The sequence below is a fragment of the Anser cygnoides genome, chromosome 6 (assembly GCF_040182565.1).
Source record: "Anser cygnoides isolate HZ-2024a breed goose chromosome 6, Taihu_goose_T2T_genome, whole genome shotgun sequence".
Classification (NCBI taxonomy): Eukaryota; Metazoa; Chordata; class Aves; order Anseriformes; family Anatidae; genus Anser; species Anser cygnoides.
Window position 1 is genome coordinate 10,204,596 of NC_089878.1, and position 23,630 is coordinate 10,228,225.

General features: G+C 42.5%; 1 protein-coding gene and 1 long non-coding RNA gene across 5 annotated transcripts in view; both read left to right on the top strand.

The window, feature by feature from the left end:
• SPAG16 (sperm associated antigen 16) overlaps positions 1-23,630 on the top strand; it is a 398,441-nt gene that overhangs the window by 329,698 nt on the left and 45,113 nt on the right. The gene's annotated exons all lie outside the window — the stretch shown is intronic.
• Positions 1,692-19,324, top strand: LOC106034538 (uncharacterized). Of its 2 annotated transcripts, XR_007161179.2 has the most exons (5): positions 1,692-4,080; positions 5,157-5,317; positions 9,677-9,760; positions 10,104-10,170; positions 10,349-10,866. It is a non-coding gene; the product is annotated as an uncharacterized lncRNA (long non-coding RNA). The 2 variants fall into 2 exon arrangements; XR_001206142.3 differs by lacking the exons at positions 9,677-9,760; positions 10,104-10,170; positions 10,349-10,866 and adding exons at positions 18,381-18,504; positions 19,180-19,324 and having other exon boundaries at positions 1,697-4,080.

The window sequence follows — 23,630 nt, forward strand, 5'->3', positions numbered from 1 at the left end:
TGGCAAAGGCACATCCCATATGCAGGGCAAAGCATAAGCTCTGGTGGGTTTTGGAAGCTTCTGAGGTGAGGGAGAGAAGCCTTGATGTGAGGATTGCAAAGATCAGCTTGAGGTAATTAAAATGTCCAGCTGTGGCATCATTGCAGTGGTCAAGGGACTAGTTCCATCAAGCGAATGGTACACGTCGGTCTGTGCAGTGATTAATAACTATAAGCTTACTGCAAAACCCTTAGAGTTTTCTTTTTTCTTTTTTTTTTTTTTTTTTCCATTTCACCTGCTCAGGAAGGTATTAGAGTCTCACTGGAACAGCTTTTGGGATAGTGCCTGAGGTTTTGGTGCATCTTGTTTTCTGTTCAGGTCTTCTAGGAGGTAACTCAGTACTACAGAACCAATGCCAGAGAAAGTCTGTCCTTTTTCCTCATGATCTAAAGTTGCATGTCCACCTCTTTCTACGTCTCTTTCAATGGTAGGATTTGTTTATATACATATGTTTGCTTTGGGAAAGCAATTTTGCCAGCCTTTTTTTCCCATTACACTATAAGCTGTTCTGCTTTTACAGCAGAGACTGTCCAGAATTTTTCACATGAAAGTGTATAGACATCACCTTCAAGGACAGAGAAAGATTTCTCATAGAATAATAGAATGTCTTGGGCTGGAAGCGACCTCAAAGACCATCTAGGTCCAACCCCCTTGCCCGTTGTCTCATCCTCCCACCGTGCACCACCTCCCTGGCCAGTGCTCCAGCCCCTGGCCACTGACCTCATTCCAGGTTATCAACATCTTTCTCCTGTCAGGGGCCCCAAACAGGACACAGTATCTCGATACGGTCTAACAGGTGCTTAGGCAAAGATGGATTGACTTGCTGGGCTCCTGTTAACGCAGCCCTGGATGCTGTGAGAGTTCTTTGCAGCCTCTGGGAAGAACTCGGGTAGCTATGAAGGCTTACTGTCTCCATTCCTAGCACGGGTTTTACTTTCCTAAGGGGTTCCCAAAGTACTCAGAGAGTATTTCAAGTGGAAGGTTGGACCGATAGCTTCCTGAGACCCCTTCCAACTTGAATTGTTCTGAGTCTGTGGGGCTGTAGGATTGTTCCAAAAACCACAGTGACTGGTAATGGTAATAACCTTTATTTCATCTACTCAATGTTTGAAATTTACTGTTGAAAAGAAAGCTCTGCATGTGATATACTTATTTTTTTAGGAGAAAACAGTTACCCAAAATATCAAAATATGTATCAAAGTACCAAAAAGCCAAGTACTAAAAAGTCAAAATATGGAAAGCATTAAAATATTAAAATTTTATTGACCAAATGGCACATTACATTTTACTACTTAAGCATTCTGTTTTTTATTCCAAATATAAGCTTTTAATTCCTACATTCATTGCTTCTTGTGTGTTGTTTTTTTTCCTTATATGTACAGTACATAATAAAAGGAAAAGCAGGATACAGGCTTTGACTTTTTTTCTTGAAATTCCTTGTGGAGCCAGATGAACAATTCTTCTGGGTACTTTTTATTCCCTTGCAGGTAATAGAAATCCTGCCTGAAACATCTAAATGTTTAAAAAGATGTGAGCATTTGAATTCCTATAGAATATATACTATACCATGCCATAATTTCAAACCTTAGTGGCTTTCCTCCTGAGCTGACCACTTTTTTTAGAATATAGTATACATTTCTATGGCAGTTTTATCCTTTTAACTGAGAGCAAAAGGGATAACCTTTCTTCCTGTTCTGTCTAAAGCATCTTTTAAAATGCAGAATTGTGCTTTTATTATTTATTGCTGTGGTTTTGGTAATTTAGGACAGCTTTATCAGTTAATACAGTGAATTTGGTTTATTTTTGTAAGAAGGGGTGGGGTTCCTTTTAAAAACGCACTTGTTTCCACTTGCGAAAGCACTTGCCAAATGGGGCGTGTTATCCATTGGCCTCTGCTCAGGGACTGGGTAAGGGCACGGCAGCAGTGCTCAGCAAGGGCAAGATCTATCTGCTGAGGCCAGAAGGAGCCACTGCAGAAATAGAGAAATACTAAGAAATGTTAACGCTGGGAAAGAGATCTCGAAGTACCAGGAGATGCATCTTCCCGTGCCCAGGCTGCAGTCATCTGACTGGATTAACGCAGCCGGGCACTAGACTTTTTCCCAGTAGCTCTTGGCAAAAACATCTGAAAAGTACAAGTGGTGCACCTCCACTTCCCGTGACCTCAGCAGTTAAGTACACGCTGCCGCGAGATTGCATCTTTTTTTAGGACCAAGTTTCTCTTGCTTCCAGACAACAGATTTTGTTATGCCTTTATTTAGTAAGAGTGACAAGTGCCCTGCAGTCAGTCGCTTAGGCTGCTGTGTGTAAGCTTACGCATGCAGTCGTTAGGTCACCTCTCAGCCTTCTCTTCATAAGCAAGAATTACATTTCCTGAACCTGAGTGCTTTTTTATCTGCCCAACTCCTGGTTCCATGTTGGAACCCTTCTAAAACCCTCCCAACATCCTCTTGCTCTGGGCACTGCCACATGAGGCCTAGGAAAGCCAAGTCATCCTGAGCCTGCTGTCTGCTGAGAGGCAAACACTGAGGGAGGCTGCTGTTCCCAGAATAACTGATACCTCCATACTTCTCTTCTGTGTGAGTTTTACAGTTAAAATCAAGCTGTAATTACTGCAGATAGGATTTTCCACGGTGGTTTTGTGACGTGGATTCTCAGTGTGCTTTCCCTTCTGTTTGAATTCTAATCCTGACTTTTGTGAAGATATCAAAGAAGTGAATTCGGTCGTTGGCTCCCACAGGGCTCCATGGTTGTCTGTGTTGTAGAGCCAAGGAACTTGGAGCTGAGCCGCGACAGTCCTTTTTGTGGCAGTAGGGACCAGCTAGGGCAGGTGAGATCCCAGCTGGTACATGCACAGCCGAAGGGCTGGTACTTGACCTGGAGGACTTGCAGACACCTCTGCAGAGATTTTAGGTGCACGCTTACCTTTCGAGGTGTAAGCTGCATCATCCAAGTAGACAATGCAGGTGATGATGGGCAGAGGAATGGGTACAGGTGGCTTGTCCAAGGCCCTATGGCAACAACTTGGACAGAGCTAGCAAATAAGCTGGGTGTCACAAGCTGTCGGGGGTCCTCATCTTCCCTTTTTTATGTGCAAGATAACTCTTTTAGGCCAGAAAGGATAAAGGCACATTATGGGATACATTTTTTTGCTGACTCTCCTTCTTTTGCACCGTATTCCACAGTGCCCTATTTTTAGAAGTAATGCATAGTGCCTGCACACATTACAGCAGCTGGGCTCTCTGAGCCTTCATGGAATAACTCTTTATAGGTTGCTCAAACTCAGCAAGCAGAGTGCAATGTTTCCCTGCATTAAGCTTTCTGCAGCTCTTTTCTACAACAATAGGACAGGTAATTGTAATGTAAATTATTCCAGTCTGCATCATAACCCTCTGCAGCACAGAAGAATGTTTCCAGCGATTCTCGTGTTAGATACTGATTTGACTTTATCACAGAAAGGTATCTTCTTGCTTTTTAAGAGCTTAAGAAGCAGGAAGTGCATGAATAAGCAACTGTACTCAGGCTTTTTACCATCAGAAAGCCTGAGATGATAGCTGTGAGGGTCAGGACAGGAATGGCCCCCACGCATCTCAAGCACAAGTTTCCCTAGTCAGCGTTGGTTGCAGTAATTGTGTTGCCTGAATGAAATACTTATTCTTTCCTCAAGTCTTTGAGGTGCAAACTCGCTCCTGTAAGTGAATTTCTAAAGAAAGTTGCTTAACTACTGCCGAAAAAAAAATGAGAGTGCTGCAAAGTGCGGTGGTAGCTCCAGCTTTTCCCAGCTCTGAGAACAAAGAGGTGTCACAAACAGTCATTGTGAAGTTGATCTTGCCTCGAGATGGCAGAAGGAGTAATGACCTCTTAAGCATCCCTCCAGCCCTGCTTTCTGAGATCCTGAAATGCCTGCTGGGTTTGCAGGAGCTGTAGGAATGGCATCTTGAGGAGCCGAACCACAGCAGCTTCCAGACCCCTGGCTAGAAGGCTGCTGCGCCGGATTAACGCTGCCTGGCCCCAAACCCATTCTGCATCTCAGGGAAGCCCGTAAGTCATTACAACAGATGGAGTGTGCTGTGTTTGCTTCCTTGCTGTTGAGGAAATGGCAAACAAGGCCACTGTAATGAAGAGTTCTTGCTCGGGTAATCTTCCCCAAAGTGACACAAGAAGCAAAGCGCTCAAGGTGGCAGCGTGGCTGCCCTGCAGGGTGCTGCTGTTCTCCTGGGAGCAGGAGGGTGAGGCTAGCCCACCAGCCCCTGAAAGCTGGGAGCTAAAGGGGTGCTGCCGAACACACCTGTGCTGGTTGTGTGCAGGTTTTGATGGGGTCTACAGTTCTCTCCTAGCCTATATGCAGCTTTCTACTTTTACTCCTTGCTGCTGCGGCTTTCTTTTTTTCTTTCAGCAATATGTGAACTTGATTATTGCGTGGTGTCACAGCCGGGGGGGAATACTGTGCCAAACAGCACCTGTGCTGCGGGAGGAGAGTCCTTGAGACTGTCAGCCCCATTAAAATCTGGAGACCGTGCAAGAGCATAACCTATCAGGCTGCCTTTCCCTTCAGTCCTATTGTAATTGCTGTACAGGGCACAGAAAATGTGGTGTACTAAAAAGCTAATATTTTGACAGTGTAAGAGATCGATGGAGTAAAGACATTACTCAGCATTTTGAAGATTTACCTTGTTTAAATGCTGCCTTGCTCTCTAAGGCTTGTGATTTATGAAAGCAGAGCTTAGAGTATTTTAGTGTAATTCTAGGGGATATCCACTCATAAGGAGGGAAATAAAACAGGTCAGGACAATTTTAATAATTCTGTCTCCCAACAGTGATTGCTCTTTGACCAAGTGCAAATAAAGCAAAAAGTCTCGCTAATAAATTGAGAGGAGAGAAAAACTAAAGTTATAATTTCTTATTAAACATTATTCCACGACTTTCGTTTTGATTATAAACGCCAGTAGTGGACAAGGCAGAAACATGCAATGTAAGCTTTCCTTAAGAGCTTTTAATAGAGACTAAAACTAGACCACTTAACATTCATGATTACATCACCAAAATATACATTTGAAACACTCAGCATGTGAAATCTTTGTTGAAAACCCCTACACTTAAGTAGATTTCTTTCCTAGTGATACTGTAAAACTATATTGGATTCCGGTCACTAACCCGTCAGTGAACCTGTGGAGCTGGAAATGTCTGCGGGGCTGTCATGTAACATTTCCTGGTGACACGGGATAACCCTCTCTGCTGACCAGAATGTAGAGCAGTCGGGGAGAGCGGCGTATACTGAGTGAGTACTCTGCAAAGCCAGGTGAAAAACCCACTCTTTCACACCACCCTGTTCCAAAGCAAGACCCGGTATTGCTGGATTTGTGTGTGGCAGAACATGCAGCACTTCTACTGCAGTCAGAAGAAAAACAGTCGTTTTTAAAACCACATTAATATGTAATTATTTGACATCATGTCAGATCATAAACACAGCCATTTCTTGTAATGCACGCTTGGATTTTATGTAAGTTTTAAAAAGCCTTCACTCAGAATGATGTGGGAAATCAGATGTACACAACTGGTAAAACACTCAGAACAAAACAGAAAAAATTTGCCTTATTTTAGCCAGTTTGCTGGGAGATTGCAGGCATCTCCAAAGAGGTCTAGCCACTGTGCCGTTAGAAGTGAAGTGGTGGAGCACAGCGGGATGGAATAGGGACCACATTCCATTTTTGTCTCTGACTGTCTTGGTCTCTGAGATCTGTAAGTTCAGATGAAGGCTTGGCAGAAGAAACGAAGCTCCATCTGTTTTACTGAACTGCTTTTGGTCATTAGGAACAGCGAATGTAGAAGTAAAAGGCAGCTCTCGTGGGTGAGCATGTTTACTTCTCTGTAATTGCAAGCAAACATGTCAGATAATCCTTTTTTATAAAATTCACCTTAAAAATTATTAGCTTTTAAAAGACAGTTTCAGAACATTTCTCTCCAGAGAGTTAGAAACTTTATTCAGAGTCCCAGCCCCAAAGTAAGCATACCCTTTCTTCTCCTATGTATATTGGCCCTTTTCTCCTTGTTGGTATTTAATCTGCAGCAGAATTTGACTGAGCAGTTGGACCCTCTGTCAGCCCTTGCCTTGTGGGGATCAATAACTATGGCCTTATAATGCCTTCTCATAAGATCAGCCCTTCAGTTCCCTGAAGACCCTTTCCTACACCTTTCCCAGGTTGAAAGTGTCTTTTCTGAACACGTGGACCTGGAATTTGTGCGGGGCATTACAAATGAGTTTTAACCCATGCAGTGCGGTCTGTTTTGCCCATCTGCCTTGATGTGATAGCAGAAGGTGGCATCACACTGGTGTGTATGGCTCTACCACCCTGAAGGAGCATCATCTTCCCGTGAGCAGCCAACATACCTCGTGTACTCTCAGTTTATAGCCTAAATTCATACTAATCTCCAGGACAAGACCTTGCACTTCTTACCATCATTATTCATTCCTTTTTTTTTTTCCAGTCCTTAGCATGATCCGGCTGCAATTGCAGTCCTCATCAGTGTGGTCACTGCCACCTAACTTTGTGCCATTAATGTTTAATTAGCTTGACTCTTGTTTGTTGTGCCAAGACAACTGATGAAAATGCTAAATGAAATGAGTTGTGGACCAGTCCTGGAGGTTTAGCATTAATAACTTTCTTCCCATTTGGTAGTTCCTCTGGGACCACATCTTATTTTGTCCCCTTCGGCAAGATTTTTAAGCACGTTTTGTTGCTAATTCCAGTATTTTTTTTACTGATTTCTCCATCTAGCAGTTCATCTAGAAGTTTGCATCCAGATAAAGCTGATTTGCTTTTTTTTAGTCAAAAAAAATCAGTTGACTTTTCTCAAGAGGGCTGAGTCTCGCTTGTCGTGGTGGTAAACCCACTCCATATGGTGTTCAGCTTTCTGTTTCCACATTCTTATTTTTTTCCTTCCTGGGCTTTTTTGAATAGATACAACGTGATGTCAGGCTGATTCGCTGGTCTTCTTTTTACATTTTAGGTAATGGTGAGTATGGGGGTGAAAGTATTTCTAAGGCCTGCACTTGGTTTTTGTTTGGTTGGTTTTGGTTTTAGCTCTAACACAAAATATTTTGTTCACTGTTGTTCCCACAGCAGCATGGCAAAGTCCCTCATTACCTAATAGCTCTGACCTTATGACAAACTGTTAGCCTCCAAATACGCTTTTGAAAGTTAACCTGCTTGTGTCACTTGCTTAATTGCAGTTTCCTTGAGGTGTATCAAAGCTCTTTGTATTAAACCATCAATTTTTAATATAACCTTTACGTATAAGCTACCAGGAATTACTTTTGATGGTACATCTGCACAGGAAAGCAAGGATGTGATCGCAGTGATATATGGCAGTGAAGAGGCAGCAACAGGAGCTGGCGTGTTGTGGCCAAGGACTCAGAGGCTGCTGGCATCCTCAGGGCAGAGGTTAGGAAATCCAGCTCTAGGGCTACCCATATCCTGGGCTGAGCTTGACTTGCCTTTCTGGAGTACCCTAAGCCTCTAGGGGTGCACAGAGGGAGCAGTTCTCTCCTTGCTTTCGGATAGATGCAGCAGGTAAAGGAAAAGGATGACTTGGCTTCCTGTTGTTGTTGCTGCTGTTCCATCCCCGCAACAAGATTTGGAAGATGCTCGCTGCAGATTTTGAAGTACTGAATCGTAGTCTCAAGCTCGATGTGGAGATTTGATTGGGTTTTCTGGATGTTAAGGGTGTTCTTCTGGACAGCAGAGCTGCAATAACAGTCACGATGAAAACTAGATGAAAATTATAGGTTTCCAGCATTAATTAATGCATTTCCATTAGTAACCCTGCTAAAGATGCTGATTAAGAGCCTATAATTGCATTTAATCATAAAATTTCAAGAAATACCTTTTTTGTTTAACTAATGCAAGCTTTATTTTCACAGAGTATGTTGCATATATGTTCTGTACTGTTTGTGTCTGTTCAGCTGACCTTGTCATTTGTTATTCTCGGTGCCAGCTAGTGCTTTTTCTGTTTCAATGAGCATTGTTTTTTTAACGTGAAATGCCACTGTGTTTTTTCTTTGGCAAGAGAATGTCAGTGTCTGTAGAATAAGAGCTGTTCAGAGCACTTGCTGGCAATCAGGGTATTAATCATTACTATGCTTTGCTGCTCACTATAAAACCCTCTCTTTAAAAACATATCTTTATAGTAGGCTTGAGCATGTAGGTTCAAAAGATTCACATTGTGACTCAGAACTTGTATTTCAGGTCAATGAAATACGCAGAACTAGCTGATATTCATGCACTTAGAAGGCTGACATCTGTCCTCAGTGAGCTAGGTTGTTCCCTTTTTCTTCACAAGACCAAAAAGGCAGCTACTTACTCATTTGTCTTTGCTTTACGCTGAGCTCCTGGAAATGCCAAGCTGCGTACCTCATACCTGTTAGCATGCATCTCCTGCAATGGCTTAGGGCGATACCTTAAACCAGCATCTCCAGGGACACCGACAGCCACCAGTAAGTCAGGCTGAGCACATCTCCCCTTCCCTACAGCCTCCCAAAAGCTCGGCAGCTCCCACCAGTAACACATAACATTTCCTTCCTTTAGGGGAGCTGTCTTTGTCCAAATTCTTTCCCACACGATATGGGAATAGACTGGGCAGATACTCAATCTGTATCCACGCGTTAGCACGTAAATACCCCTCAGTAAATCCTATTGGGTGCTAAAGCTTGGAAGTGATTGATAATACTACTTTAAATGTTTTGTTTCACTCTTTAGTCTGGTGTTGGACTGAATCAACTGGTGTTTTCAGAAAAAACGTCAGAAAATCATTAGAAGGTCCTTCTAAGCAATTTACTGTTCAAAGCTGTGTGAGTTTAATAAATTGATTCACTTTTTTGCCTTCACATATCTAATTAAGTTCTTTGTCATAGCATGTTACATATAATACTGCTCTATATGATCTGCATGTGATATTTTTGATTACAGTATTTCTGTGTTATGATTTTGTCTTGTTTGTTACCTATTTATGAACTATTCAGAGTAGAGTAACATATCTAATAGACTTCTCTGCCATCCATCTTTCTCACATCTTTATTCAGGCAACATCCTTAGCTCCCTTTTAACACAAAACCCCGATAAAAAAGTAAATCTTCATTATTTCTCTTGAAAAAATCCTCATTCCTTGGCTTTTCCTTATCTTCATATGTTGATTAATTTTCACATCTTTGCCCAAAGCCTTGTTTTTCAGGTCAGGTAATTCACTTCATGTACTGTTTATGTCCTCTGCAGTTTCTTGGTATAGATGTTTCTCTCATTTGAGAAAACAGATGAAACTATATTACGCTTTCAATGTGTGTAAGGTCAAACATTAAAAATTCCTTCTGCCTGCTCACTGGAGATGAGATACTTGGAGCAATTCTTTGTTCTGCTTTATACAATCTTGTAAATCTCTCTGTGAAGGGCACAGTTATGAATCAGTAAATAACCACCAAATTTGCAAAGTATCTACCAGCACAAAAGTTGCAGAGCTGAACCACAGAGGCTCACCTGTGGTTCCCTCCTCATCCCAGAGTTCAGGGAGGCGTTTTGTAGTTGACGACTCTACTTTGAGGACAAGAGCTTGCTATTTCTTGACCAGTCCTCTGCCTTCTTTCTAGCCAGAAAACTGTCTTGGAAAATGTCCGCCCTGTCAGATGTGTTCCCTTTTCATCTGGGAATTGACTGGTCTGGAGAAGAGGCAGGTAGGCAGGAGATGCGAAGGTGCTTCCTGTTTCTGACGAGAGTGGCAAGAGAGGAATCTCACTGTGCTTAAAAGCAGTTTTCAGTCTGCAAGCACCATGAGACCCCGTGGCGTGATGGAGAGTTTTATCCCGTGCCTCCCATTAACACCAAGGCCATGTGCATACCACAGAGATGGCAAGGAAAACCATCACGTTTCTAGCTGAGCATTCCTCCTTCATCGTTTTTACAAATGACCATGGTGATAATTTAGAGAAATCTGTTTCAGTTCTCTATGTCTGTTCCTAGGTGCACTTAATACTTTGTTTCTATCCATTTTCACTGCTTCCACATGGCATCCATCAGACTTCCACATGGAAGCAGCTGTCCTCACCAAGAAAAGGTATAACTTGGAGTTGCAAAGTCATGTCCTGTGAGTATTCAAGCTGCTTTTGAACTTGCTTTTAGTTTATGTTAAACTGTTTCTTTAAGGATACTCAGCTACATCTTACACTGTTGGTAGTTTCTGTCCGTGTAAAATGCGCAATAATGCCAGGAGGCTTCACTGCTGCATTTTAAAAAATACCCTAAAATCTATCTTTCACCAGCAGTCTCCATAACTTGACAGCCTGCTCGCATTTCTCTGACTTTCAAACCCCTTGGATCAGAAGGAGGAATTATCAGTAACGCTGCTTCTCCCTCAGATTGGCAGAAATGATACACCATTGTGCTTCTTGAAATTTGTCCATCTTCAGAAGATTTATATAGGAATTAAGTGGTACATTGACCCTGTGTGTTCATGGAAGTGAATTTCAACCAGCAAGAAATTTCTTCCCTCTGAATAAAGGTTAAAACAGCAGAATTTAACTTGCTGTCCTTGAAAAAAAAAGAGTGTAATGGTTCTGCCTACACAGTGTCCTACAGCATGACGTGTTCCTTACACCAGGGCAGGCTGGATGTAAAATATCATTGCTCTGCTTTGACAGCGCTTTGTTTCCCTTTGCAGCAGCACTTGATAATCTGACAACGGAGAATCAGGGCCTTTTAATTTTAATGAAAAACTGACCCAAGTTCTTACTCATGGAGTTATTCGTCATGGTAATTTATAGGTCACATCCTATCCACTCAGAAAACTAGGAAGTTTGATAAAGCAGGAAAAACAGACTTTGAATCCTCAAGTACTTCAGAGAACTTAAAGTGATGAATGGGTTTTAATTAATTTAAATATAGTTAGAGGATCAGATGGAGCATTATTTCGAAGTGATACCAGAAGAAACTAGAAAGATCTGTGATCTCTTTATTTGTCATGGCTTCTGACGTGCTAGCGTGCAGTAGAGCATACAGAAAGGATCTGGCCATCACAAACCTACTTAAAACACATTTTATTTCAGAATGATTGGTCATTTGCTGTTTCTTGTCTGTTTTGGGTAGTAATTGGTGTAACAACTTCACACTGGCTTCCATTCAGTAGGTCACCATTAGAGTTACATAGTTAACATGACAGGAAATTGTTTGCAGTGGTCCACTAGCAAGTTGAAGACATCAGCATAACACTTTTTAAAAGGAAATACATTAAAACACACACATACACACAAAACCTCTAACAGTTGTATCACATAGCTGACTGGCAACCCAGAACCGTGTGTTACATTGCTGTGTAAACGAACGTTCCCTCCAGACATCCTTCTGGGTGTCATTCTGTTGAAACAGAGTGGAATTTTACACAAATGTCATGTTTCCATAAGCTTTGTAGCACAGATTGCTTACTGTAAGCTGGCATGGCTTTATTTTACAGCTGACCTCAACTGTTCTTTACATTAGCTGTTACCAAAACGAATTGATCGTGTTCCATTTCTAGTGGCTCCTTGTTCTTCTCAACAACTCCTGAAATCATGATGGGCTCCTGAACAAGCAATTGGCAAGCTTGAGTGCCATTTTGTGGTCAGTGGAGGTTTCAGGTCTCTTCCAACTCCAGCAAAGCCAGTGGCCTCGGAGATTCAGCGAGGTAGATTTTTGCTGTTGACTCTTGATCTGGTCAAGGTGCATAGGAAAGCTAATGCAAGTAGAGCCACTGTGACTCTACAGGTATAATCTGGAGGACTGCACTCCTCTGTCCTTGGGTGTCTTCGGTGTCGTTGACATAGAAAAAGCTTGTGGTCCATCAGTTAATTAGCTTAAAACCTGACAAATAATTACGACTTTTTTTTTCCCCGAACTATTCTTCACCTTTTTTCTACTAGTGCATTTCAATTTAAATTCATTTTTATAACATAAATATTTTAATGTGACAAAAAAATCTGTTTTAGATACACCTGTGTATCTGATGACTAGATTATCTCATTTCTCTTCCTTTTAACACATCTGGTAGCTGCTAGCTGAAGAGGAATAATGCTGTCCCATGAGTGTGAGGAGACAGGAGTGAAGTCAGTTAGGGGCTTGAAGGATTTATTTGTCCAGTTTTTGATGGAAGTTCTACTAATGGTAGTGGGATGTGGACAGCTACTAGAAATATGAGGAGAGGGAAAGGATTCCTTGAAAATATTAGCTAAAATATCCTGAAGAATCTCTTTCAATGACATGAAGAAATGAAGCACAAGGGACATTTCAGTAGCTTCCTTTATTAGACAAAAGTAGTTTAAGAAAAATTCTTCCGAAATGCCACTATGAGACAAATTTAATGTATGGATGAAAAAAATTTGCATGAAAGCCAGAACTTTAATTTACTGTTAGTTAACTTCCAAACACAACTAAGTAGGTTTAATTGGCACCGTGGCTGAAAGTTTACTTGCAAAAGCGTAACTAATGAGTACAACGGCCACGATCAGAGGCGGCATACGGTTTCTCAAATGTTTCATTACAGATCTGCAAAAATGTGATGGGGGATGACTGTGCATCTGATTTCTGGGTTACTCTCTCTGTTCGTAGAAGAATATAATTTACTTATTTAAATTGTAAATGCTGGAAGTAGTTTGTGCCCAAAGGAAGAAAGTTTGTACGACGAAATAATTTATCACAACTGTTATATTCCTGACTTGTGCTACTAACTTAGGAATATTGCAGTATTTGTCTCTATTTGTAGCAGGAGAAAGATTATTTTATTTGAAAATATGTTTGTTCTGTCTCGTGGCAGACAGCTGCTGGTTTATGTGCTTATGGAATATCACCAAGTTGCTGCACAGCCAGTGGTGAGGTTGTCTGGGGGTTTGAACAGCTGCCAGAAAACTGCATCTTTAGCATCAAAAGCCCCTGTTAGATTCTTGATACTGAGCTCTGTCCTGACGTTAGGCTGTGGCAGCTGCTGTCTGGGGCTGATGCAGTGCTGGGGGGGTCTTGGCTCTAGGTTGGAGTGATCTCTCTGCACCCAAGTCACAGAGATCTTTTTTGGCAGGCTTTCTGCTGGTGGCTTCATTGCTTCATCTCGTGATTGCATGACTTCCTGTTTTTAAATTAGACAGGGCCATAGCTATACAGTTTTCAGAATATTTACAACTGAAAAAAAAAAAAAAAAAGTTTCTTGGCCACTTCCCAGCCTGCTCAGCACTGGATACCAGGTCTGTAGAGTATTAGGTCTGCAGGATGTGGTCTTGTAGATGACTGTTGTCACTTTTCTATCTAGATCTAGCAGATATTGGAGAAATTTGGGGTTTCTTACTGCTGTCATCTAAGGGAAGGAGAAGGCATTGTTCCATTTTTGTCTCCCACCCCCAGTGCTATACAGATGGGAGTTTTCAGTTGTGTCAGTGGCTTCATGCTCTTGATGGCAGCACAAAGAGCAACTGCTTGTTCCTGGATTGCTCCAGTACATACCGATTTTCTCACCTAAAGTCCTTGGACGTCAATGAAAAGCTTGCCAGGATGTTTAGGATACATGTTCTGGTGGCCTTTTGTATACATGCCTTAACCCTTTCATAACTATCCCAAAGGAAAAATGGCAGAAACTCACAATTCATGTAGAACACGCATTTAATTTAAGAAACAATGTACATAATCCATCATGATACCAGCATTAGCAGAATTCAGGCTTCACAGGAGATGAGAAATACAGAAGTAACTGCATGGTATCTGGACACTGCTAATTACCAAATAGACTCACAGTAACTTTTTTGGATTAACCTAACCACTGTTATTTTCTGGTAGGAAACAGAGATTTTTAAAATTACGGAAAATTACGTAGCATAATCTCTTCAAAAGGAATGCAAAATAAGCAAAATTATGGGAAATGTCAGCCGTGTCCCTACTTGTGCCCCATGTGCCTGTACCAGCCAGGCACCAGCTGTGCGTCAGTTTTGTCACTTCAGAGCCTCGATGTACGTGGTCTCCTCGTGGAGCTACTTCACTTGTACTGGTAAAACAAGCACGAATATGCTGGTTCAGCAGAAATCAGTGATGGTTCAAGGTGCTGGGAAATGCCTCATGCCTTTCAGCTGGTTTTGTGTCTGAATGAATGCAGAGAATGCAGCTTTATCTCTGGGTGTCTGTAAGGGTGCTGATGGAGGACTTGTAATGACTGGCTGTATTTTCAGGCCATGCTTACTTGAAATCTCACAAAGCTTCATTGTGCTGGTTAATCAGAGTACTGCCTGTCAGAAAACAAAAGCCAAGGTCTAAACACATTTCAGCAAAAGAAGCATCACCAGCAGTGTTTAAGTGGTTACCTATGTGCAAACACTTCTGTTTTGATCTTTGGGCGGCCGCATCCTGGAGCAGCCCTAAAGCTGCCACAAAATTTCTTCCCGCTGGCAGCCGGGGCCACACAGGAGTGAGCCCTTTCCTCCTGTCAGAGGGGAATCATGAAAATCAGCACAAAATTCAAGGGGCTTGGGTGGTGCTGGTGGCCCTGTGAGCCCCCGAGGTAGGTGATGGGTATTTGGGAGCCTGTGGCACCATCCCGTACCTTGGGGTAAGGGCCTCAGCATCTGTCTTGCTATTTTCGGTGGACCTGCCCTTGACTTAAAGGACTTGTGAAGAAGGGCATCAGAATTTGTCTTCCAATAAGCAGAAAGCATTTCCAAACTCAGGTATCTAGGGCATTATTTTTTTTATTCAGCTTTTAAGCATTTATTTTTAGATGGCATGGCTCCACTTGATAGCAGAGTGTGAATTTAAATGTTGTAAAGCAATATAAATGGCCATTAAGTTAGGAAGCACAGTATGACCTTTTTTGAAATATTATGCCAAACATTGTGTTTGCTTTGTGAGCTAAGTAGAACTTCTGGAAGGCTGCTGCTGATGAAAGGCACTGGCTAGGTCTCTGGGGAGAGAGCACATTATTACAAGATGAATCTGGGGATCTGACAGAAATAACAAAACAAAGCTGTAAGACTGGGCAAGATTTTAACAGGAGGAAATTCAGATTGATTGCAGTGATTTTCATATGCCTTATTTTTCCAGAACTCACCGAATGCTTTTTTTGACTTGACTTTCCAGCTTGAAAGGTGTGCTATTGAACCCTGAAAGACACTAGGACTGTGGGAGAGATTTGTGCAAAGCTGCCAAATATTTATGCCCCTTTGTTATTCATATTCTGGTTATTATTACTAAATATTAGAGCAGCAATTAAGAGCCCCATCCAGTGCTGATGTCCCAGCAGTTGCATAAAAAGGCTAATGGGGAGCAGGGGAGGCACCTGGGTGGAGGTGAGAGCAGCCATTCTGGGTTGTTGATCATTGACATTTTTTATCTGACAGCATTCCCCCCAAACGGCTAGAAGTATCACTTCTGTTTCTTCAGACTAAACCTTGGCTCGACACAAGCAGATCAAGGATCTGGGTTATTTTTTTTCCCTACAGAAGTGCTTGGACTTTCTCATGACTTTGTAAGGGGTAACACCACAAAAAAAACAAGCTGGGATCAGTAATCAGCTATGACTGCTGCTTTATTTAAGACAGAAAGGAAGCATGCAAAGCAGAACTGCCATCTAATTCCAGTCACTTAGTTTGCAGGTCCCTTCTCTGTCTCCTCTTTAGTTTATGTTTCTCCTGAAACACAGATCTGCTCTTCAGGGGGAGCAGGGCACCCCAACACTGGCAGCAAGTTCAGCACCTTTATGTATGCTGCAGACAAGTAAGTAGTTTGCAGATCACCACAAAACTGGCTTCGAATCCTGGCTTTGTGTTTGTTGTGTCACGGATAAATGAAGCAGTTTATGTACTTCCATTGTGGGCAATTGGAGCAAACCTAAATAAGATTTATGAGCACATGGCAAGTATTTGTCAGTTGCTCCAAAAAGCTGTGTGAGGTGCCATCCTGGAACAGGTAAATCAAGGATATAACCATTTTCAGTCTGCAGGAGTATGTGGTTTAAGCCATTGGTTCTCAGCTGGAGAGATGCATCTCCCTCGGGAGGCATCCCAGCTCTAAAGGTTAGGCACATACTGTATTGCAGAAAAACTGCTGAATGAACAAATTCAACGTTCAATTTGAAGACCTTTTATAACACCTTTTTCCTCGCCATTTCATAGAAGGTGGAAAACTTTCTATTTTTCAAGTACGTCTGGAATCAAAATTAGCTTTTCCCCTTCAGTTGGCTCAGCATTGTCATGTGTCTCAGTAAGCTTTTCAGTTCATGCATACATAATTTCTGCACTACAAATACAACATAGTCTTATTTGCATTTGTTCTTGTTGCATGAAACTCGCAGACCAGAGGAAGGATTTTAAATCTTTCTTTTATTATTGTTTTCCAAAATAATCTTTTTGCCTTATGTGGGTTCAAAGGAAGTTGAAATTTCAGGTTGAAATAAGTTCAAAGGCTTACCTTTGTATAACATTGCTTAAATGCTTCAAAATACAGCGTTTTGAATGAAATCTTGAAAGAAGATAATTACATATCTATTGCATAAAACTATTGCCTCTTCTGCTGAATTTTTTTAGAAAGGTGATAATTTTTCTGCCTGAATTCGGAGACAAAGCTGGTTAAGCTTTGCCAGACAACTAGACAGCTAACAAGCTTTTCACATGAGCAGGCAGTCATAGCATCAGGTAACCCTGTTGCATTACACAGTCAGTCATCTACGTGTTCACGTGGCAATATCAGCTAGTGCTATCAGTTCGTCCCATGTGCGAGACGAGAGAGATAACAAATAACTTCTGTAAAGCTTCCCAATCACAAGAGGCTTCCTTAAAATTTAAGAAAGGGATTACAGAAATAGGGTGTTCTCTTAAAATATATATATATATAATAATAATAATAAAGTTTAGCACCTTTTCCAATGGCCTTAGCCTATTAACTCTTTGTGCAAAGTGGGATGGAGAGATGCCAGCTCCTCTCATAATTAATGATTCTGCCAAAGCTTACATACACTCCTCGCTGTTCCTTAATAAATCCCTCTCCCAGTGGTGTATGTCCTCTGTTAGCTTCTTCCTGAAGCTCTCCCTGCATGTGCGGTGCCTCTCCTCCCGCGCTGCCGTTTGCAGGCTGATGCTGGTTTTGGCGCAGCTTTAGCTCTAGAACAAATGCTCGCTAAGCGATGATTTCTGAAGCGCAATTTTAATAATGACATTCCTCACTTACATGATGTAGCACTTTTCACAGCACTTAGGAATTATTACCCAAGTCTTGAAATACATCCTGAGGGTAAGTTTAGTTCCAGCAGTTACTCAAGTTGAGAAGCGGAAGCATGGGGGCTTAAATAACTCACAGAAAGTTGCCTGGGAAGTTCGTGGTGACTGTGAACTGGATTCCTGGCTCCCTGCTGTCATCACAGGATAACGCCGCTCTCTCTTGTCACCTTTGAAGCACCATCCTTTGTCATTGTCCTTCCTCGACTTCTCTAATGAAACCAATCTTCTAAAGACTGAATTTTGCTTCTTTTCTCTTTTGTGTTTATCTATTAAAATACATTTTCTTCAGGTACCGTTTAAGCTGTAAAGGCCATTTGTTTCATAACATATTTCTTAATTGCACATTTCCAGTTAAGACTACTGCTAGCTCTGGTAATGAGAGTACATCAATCATCTGTCAAACCGTGGCACAATTCTGAATTATGAAACACATTATGTATTAGCAGGGCTGCGAGTACTTATTTGGGAAAATAAAAAGAATAATTATGTGCATCACCTTAAACAGTTGAACCTGGGTCCTCAGGTGGTGTAAATCACCATAGCAACATTGAATTCAGTGAATCTCACTTTGTGCAAATGAGATTTCTTCTATTCTTCATTTTTTCTTCGCCCCTTGAAGACTTCAGCAGTTGTTCACAGCTTCCCCGTCATTCCCCTCATCCCCTAACTTTTTCTCTCCCTTCCTGACATCCTGGATCGTTCCCACCAGCCTCTTTCTCCCAGGCACTGCTGTCATTACAGAGCATCCTCGCAGCTCCAGGTGATTCTCCTTTCAAAACCCGCTGCCTTTGCTGACACGCAGCTCCAGACCCCATCCAGGAACATCACCACCTTCCGCTGCTCATCCCCTTTCCTTTCAGCTCCCTTGTAGCAACCCCTTTTTTCTTCCGTTCCCTTGCCCTCCCTTTCAGCCACCTACCCACGCACTTTCCCTTTACTCTCAGCATGATTCCTGTTCCTCGTGGTTTGTCCTCTTTTCAGCCTGGATGCCTGAGGAAATAAGGCTTATATAATTGGTCCATCTGTCAGGGCCTCCACGAGTTTGTCAATCCTCCTTTAATAACCTGTTTGCTAATTGCAGCTAAACCGGAAGGAGGGGCAGCACAGCAGGAGATAGCACAGTCCCCAAGGTTTCAGGAAAACAAGTGACTGGCGAGAGGACAAAGAGCGTGAGTGCTGTATGGAGGAATAACTAGCAGAATTCAGTACGTATATATTCAATATATTCTGTCTGGCAGAAACTGGCTGTCCAGAAATGCCCCCCCTGCATCCTGGGGCTGGGTGAAGCGGGCAAATGTGGCAAGGAGGGCAGGGTGAGGAAGCAGCCGATACAAATCTGTCCAAAATCAGACAACATTAGTACCCTGGATCACAGTGCCGTGTTTTTTTCTTCTTCTAGCTCTTTTTTCTGTTTGATTTTCCTCCAGATTTTCTCCCCGTCCTTTTCCCCTCTCTGCATGTTTTTGTCTCTCAAGTTTTCCTCTTTCCTTTTTTTTCTGTCTTTCGCTTCCATGTCCTCATCTTCTCTTCATGAATTCCTTTCCTCCTAAGGAATGCCTCAGCAGTAATTTCAGTCTTGCCTTTCATCCTGCACTCCCCCACATACTCTCGTTACTGCTAATTGTGCTCCCTTCCTGGACTGACACTGCTTCCCGAGAGGAAGAACTGCCGTAATGATTGGTGGCAGCAATGTCTTAACCATCTTCTTAGAGCACAAACACTGTCACAGTGTTTGAAAAGCTACATTAATTGAACATAGATTTGTTCAGGCTGCTTATTGAATGGATTTCCCTCGTGCCTGGCTTGTGTTACAGCTTATTTTAGCTATAGACTGAATCCGAACAATAGTCATTACTCTGTCCAACATGTGCCTCCACCAGATGCCATTCTCCACTTGATCTGCGAGCAGAAGACCTTGCCTTGCACCAGTGCTGAGACTCGAGGGATCATGAACACCAACTGTGCACTGAGTCCAATCCTGGGTCATCGAACTGTGTACGTGGAATGGGAATAAAAAGACTTTTCATGGCATAGAGTTTACTTAAGATCAGCTTTTCCAAGGAGGCTTGTCTGCCACCCACGTAGCGGTTTGGGGATTTGGGGCCAGGATTGCTGAAGGGACTGGAAGGGAGGGGGTTGTCCTGCCTGCTGAGGCGCTGGGACAGCTGAGCTACTCTGTTCAGTTGGGCTTCGCGGCTCCCCACCTGGCTGCTCTGTGTTGTGCTCTGGGGAGGCTCGAGTATGCCCCTTCCCACCTGTATTTCTTCAGGTCTGTAAGTAAGACATCGCCCTTCTGTTTCAGCTGCTGCCCCTACAGGATTGGCATCGCCGTGCTGAGCACTCCCAGGAGATTTCTCTCACCAAGCCCCCAACCCTTTCCCACAGCTTAGACTACTCCATAATGATTTGTTGACAGATGAATATGTTGGCAAAGAAGTCAGGACATGTTTTCTAACACACGGGCAGTGGGGACATGTTGATCCGTGCCCATCCCTGAATTGCCTCACTCAGTCGTAACCTCCAGAAAGTGGCTTAAAAAGGGGTCACCTCTGTAACTGGAAGCAGCGTTGGTGGCAATCCGTGCTTGCTGGTGCATTTTTGGTCTGTAAATACAGTGGACGGCTGTTCAGGTGGTCTTCAGAGGTGCTGAGCAAGCACAGCTCCCATTAAAGTCCATGGAAACACCCTATCTGTAGGATTTCACTGCTGTGTTGTGATCTGCATCTTCAGGGTCTGCGTGTTGAACTGGGCTTGCTGATTTAGTGCTTTAGCTAGGGCACAGGTGCAGTGGCCCCGTACGTGTAAGCACAATATATTTGCATTTCATCTCTCTGAATCAGCGTAATTCCCCTAACTACCCTCTTCAGTAAATTCCTAATTGCCAGCAATTTATGTCTTTACCTATTTATTGCAGCTTGCAAAGTTTGCAGTAAATTTGGCTTGTGATTTTTGTGTCTGTGCATGTGCGGAGCAGTTAAATCATTTATGTTCTGAGGACTTTAAAGAAACATATGCCTTAAAATCAGCAAAGCACTTACTACTTTTGCATACACGGTGAAGTCTATTTTATTGCGTTACATTACTAAATAACCTTGGTTGTTATTCTTCAAGGTCTCAGTGCGTTGAGCTATTAACAGCTATGGAATGTATCTAAACTGCATTATGGCTGCATAACTACAAGCTAAGGGGTAATCGAAGATCTGTCAGGCTTAACGTAAGCATATGGACAGCTCTCCACTACTACTATAGGAAAAAAACCACCACTTAATTTGGAATTTTTATGCAGAAGCCCCTAAGGATGCTTTTACCTAAATGATCTTCAACTTATACAATGCAAATAGAAACACCAGCGTGGGGGAATAAGGAACCAGAAGTTACTGTGCTGTAAAAGGGAGAAGGAGCACATGAATATTTAATGTGTGTATATATATAAAATTAGTACAGAGATAAACAATTTGATGAGTAATGATGCATATATTTAATTCATAGTTTTATGCATTTTTAAAGAAAACCTAAGTAGATGAAAGCTTAAGCTTAATTAAAACAGTAAAAGAAGCATTCAGGTTAGTTTATTCTCTGCTAAACATTGAAACACATATGACAACTTCTGAAAATTTCAGTTCCTGGAAGGGAGGGAGCAGACGAAGCTGTAAGATCTAACAGTGAAATTGCTCTGGACAGTGGGCAAAAGTCTGCAAAATTTGTGGAAATACGATATATTGAACCTTTCAGCCATCGCCACTGGACATGCCTTCCATCACCCGAGCAGCATTAGTGCCAGAGCTGGGCCAGTTGTCAGGCATCTTGACAATGCAATACTGTTCTTTATGGCTGCGTATGGATGCTCTCACGTTGGTGTTATTAAGACCAGGAAGTGATTAATGTAAGGAGAAGTGTGTCACTGCACGGTGGAAAAGAAATTTTTCTTCTTAGGTCCACTGTCAAGCAACTTTTCAGGCAGACTTGCACAGTTTAAGAAATTCAAATCCTGGTTTCCTATTGACTGAGAGGAATACCCGGAGAGGATCCTGAAAGAGGGAGCTGAATCAATTTCCAGCCCAGCTGTGGCTGACATATCCAGCAGTGGCTGGAGCCGAGCAGCAGCCACTGCCTGGTGGATGAGCTGAAAACATCTTCCAGGGGGCGGTGGAGCGGTGTGAATTGCTGCGTCCCTCCTACAGGTACAACCCTATGGGTTTACATTGCAGCATCGCCTCCAGGCTGGAGTCAGGATTGGCACAGCCTTGTGCTGCCTGGTCTTCATCCATACAGACATGGCTTTTCTCCCAAGAACTTCCATAAGCCCTGGGGTTTTATATAAGCGTATACAAGTGGCATACAAAGTATGGGAGTGGAAGGAGCACAAGCTTATGTATACCACTGGGATATAGTATAGCAAGAGGTAATGTATATATCCGTAAGAGAAGCTCAGTGCAAGAATTACTGGAAGAAGTTATTTTGCTGGAATCGAGATAGATCTTTGCCATAATGTGTTTACCAGCGACTTCTCTATTGTGATTTATTGAGAAGCTCTGTTATTGCTTTTAATTTTAAAAAGCCATCTATAACCTGTTCACGGGAATGAAACTCAAGAAAGCCATATGTTCAGGATATTGTTGTTAGTGTGTTATGTTTTATGCTTCTTCAGGACGCCTTAAATGATTTCTCTGGTGGTGTGTCTCTATTTTGTGGGTATTGCAGGTAGCTCTGGGTTCCAAGTAAATTAAATCTCGTGTTGCTGCTACTTGTTCAGAAAAACAGCTGTTTAACTTCTGTCTTTATGGAAAAACCATCATGCAAGTATGTAATTTCTTTTGCTGAGACTTTCAGCATGGCTATTAATTGTTTTCCTGTACTCGTCTGAAATGGGTCGGTCTAGGAGAAGTAGGAAGAAGGCAGTGTGATGGTTAACAAGGTAATTGAGGAAGTCTGCACCATGTGTACTGGGCTGCGAGGAAGGAGGAACAAAGATGTTTGTGCGAGCAGCTGATAAGCTCCTGTGTTGTTACAGAGGACGTGTGCTAGTCGAGCCAGCCTTCTTTCTGCTCGGTCACAGGTAAATCATGGCACGGTACAAGCTGACTGCAGTATCAAAACCATATCAGAAGTGTCACATTTTCTTCATTTCACTGACATGCACTGAACGTACATGTCATGTTTTGCTTTGGTCTGTGCTTATTTGGACCGTTGCCCCATCACTGACACCGAGCAGACCTCCCTGGGTCAGGATCATTTCTCATTTATGGCAGAGCAGTTGAAGATTCCCTCCTAAGCTCCCCCTTGGCATTACGAAGGGTGTGTGTGCAGAACAAATATAAAAAAGACTTCATTTAAGGGTAATACTCTCCGCTTTGTGACTCTGAAAGCTATTCCCACATCGCTGCCTTGCAGGTATGTGTGTGCCGTGCAATAAATCTGGAAATACGAGTACCTAGAGGAGTTGTGTCAGTGCTCCAGCAGCACCAACAACCCGTGCTTTGGGGAGAGGCTGTGCAGGCGAGCCCGGTGCCATGTGCAGCTCTGGAGCTGGGGCTGTGCGTGCAGGAGCAGATGCTGGGGTTAAGCATTCACAGATACCCAGGACAGAAGAGAAGTTAGCTTAGCGTTCTATCAGCGTGGTCTTTCCTCGAGGAAACCCTAAATGTACAGATGTTGTTGGGCTGAAGTGCCACAGGAAATTATTGTGCACCTCTGCTTCTTTAAGTCGTTGTTGTGTTGTTTTTTTGTGTTTGTTTGTTTTTGCTTTTTTTTTTTTTTAAATAGACGTATCTCAGGTTGTTAGGGAAGTGCATGCAGTACTTTGTACGTCAGCTGAAGCACTAATTGCCCAATGCCTTCATGCTGTAACAACCTGAATTATACTTCGTATCCCCCTTCACTTCTCTGGTTTCTGAGTGCCTTAGAAATCATGAGAGCTGGACTCAGTCAACGTGCAGGAGTGCAAGGAGAGCTCCTAAGCGCTGGGTTTCAGCCCATGAATTAACACGGCTACTGGGATAAGGGGACTATATCTTTCCACTCCTCTGAAGTGCTTAGCTCACTAGTTGTGTGCCATAAAATAAGCGGCAATAACAATAATCCATGTCTGACCGTTCAGAGGAGTGAATCCACCATGCCTTCCAGCAGTTCACAGTCAGTAAATGGGATCATATAGTGCATATCATCTGCATTTAGTGTGACTGCCTGCTACAGAGAATATTGATTATTTTTCCGTATTATAATTCTGAGTTTATATCTTCATTTCTTTCCTAGCAGAGACTCACTCTCTTGGCCCAATGTGTTTCTCGGTAAAGAGAAACCTGTGAAAAGTGCTGACTGGAGCTGAGTGTGG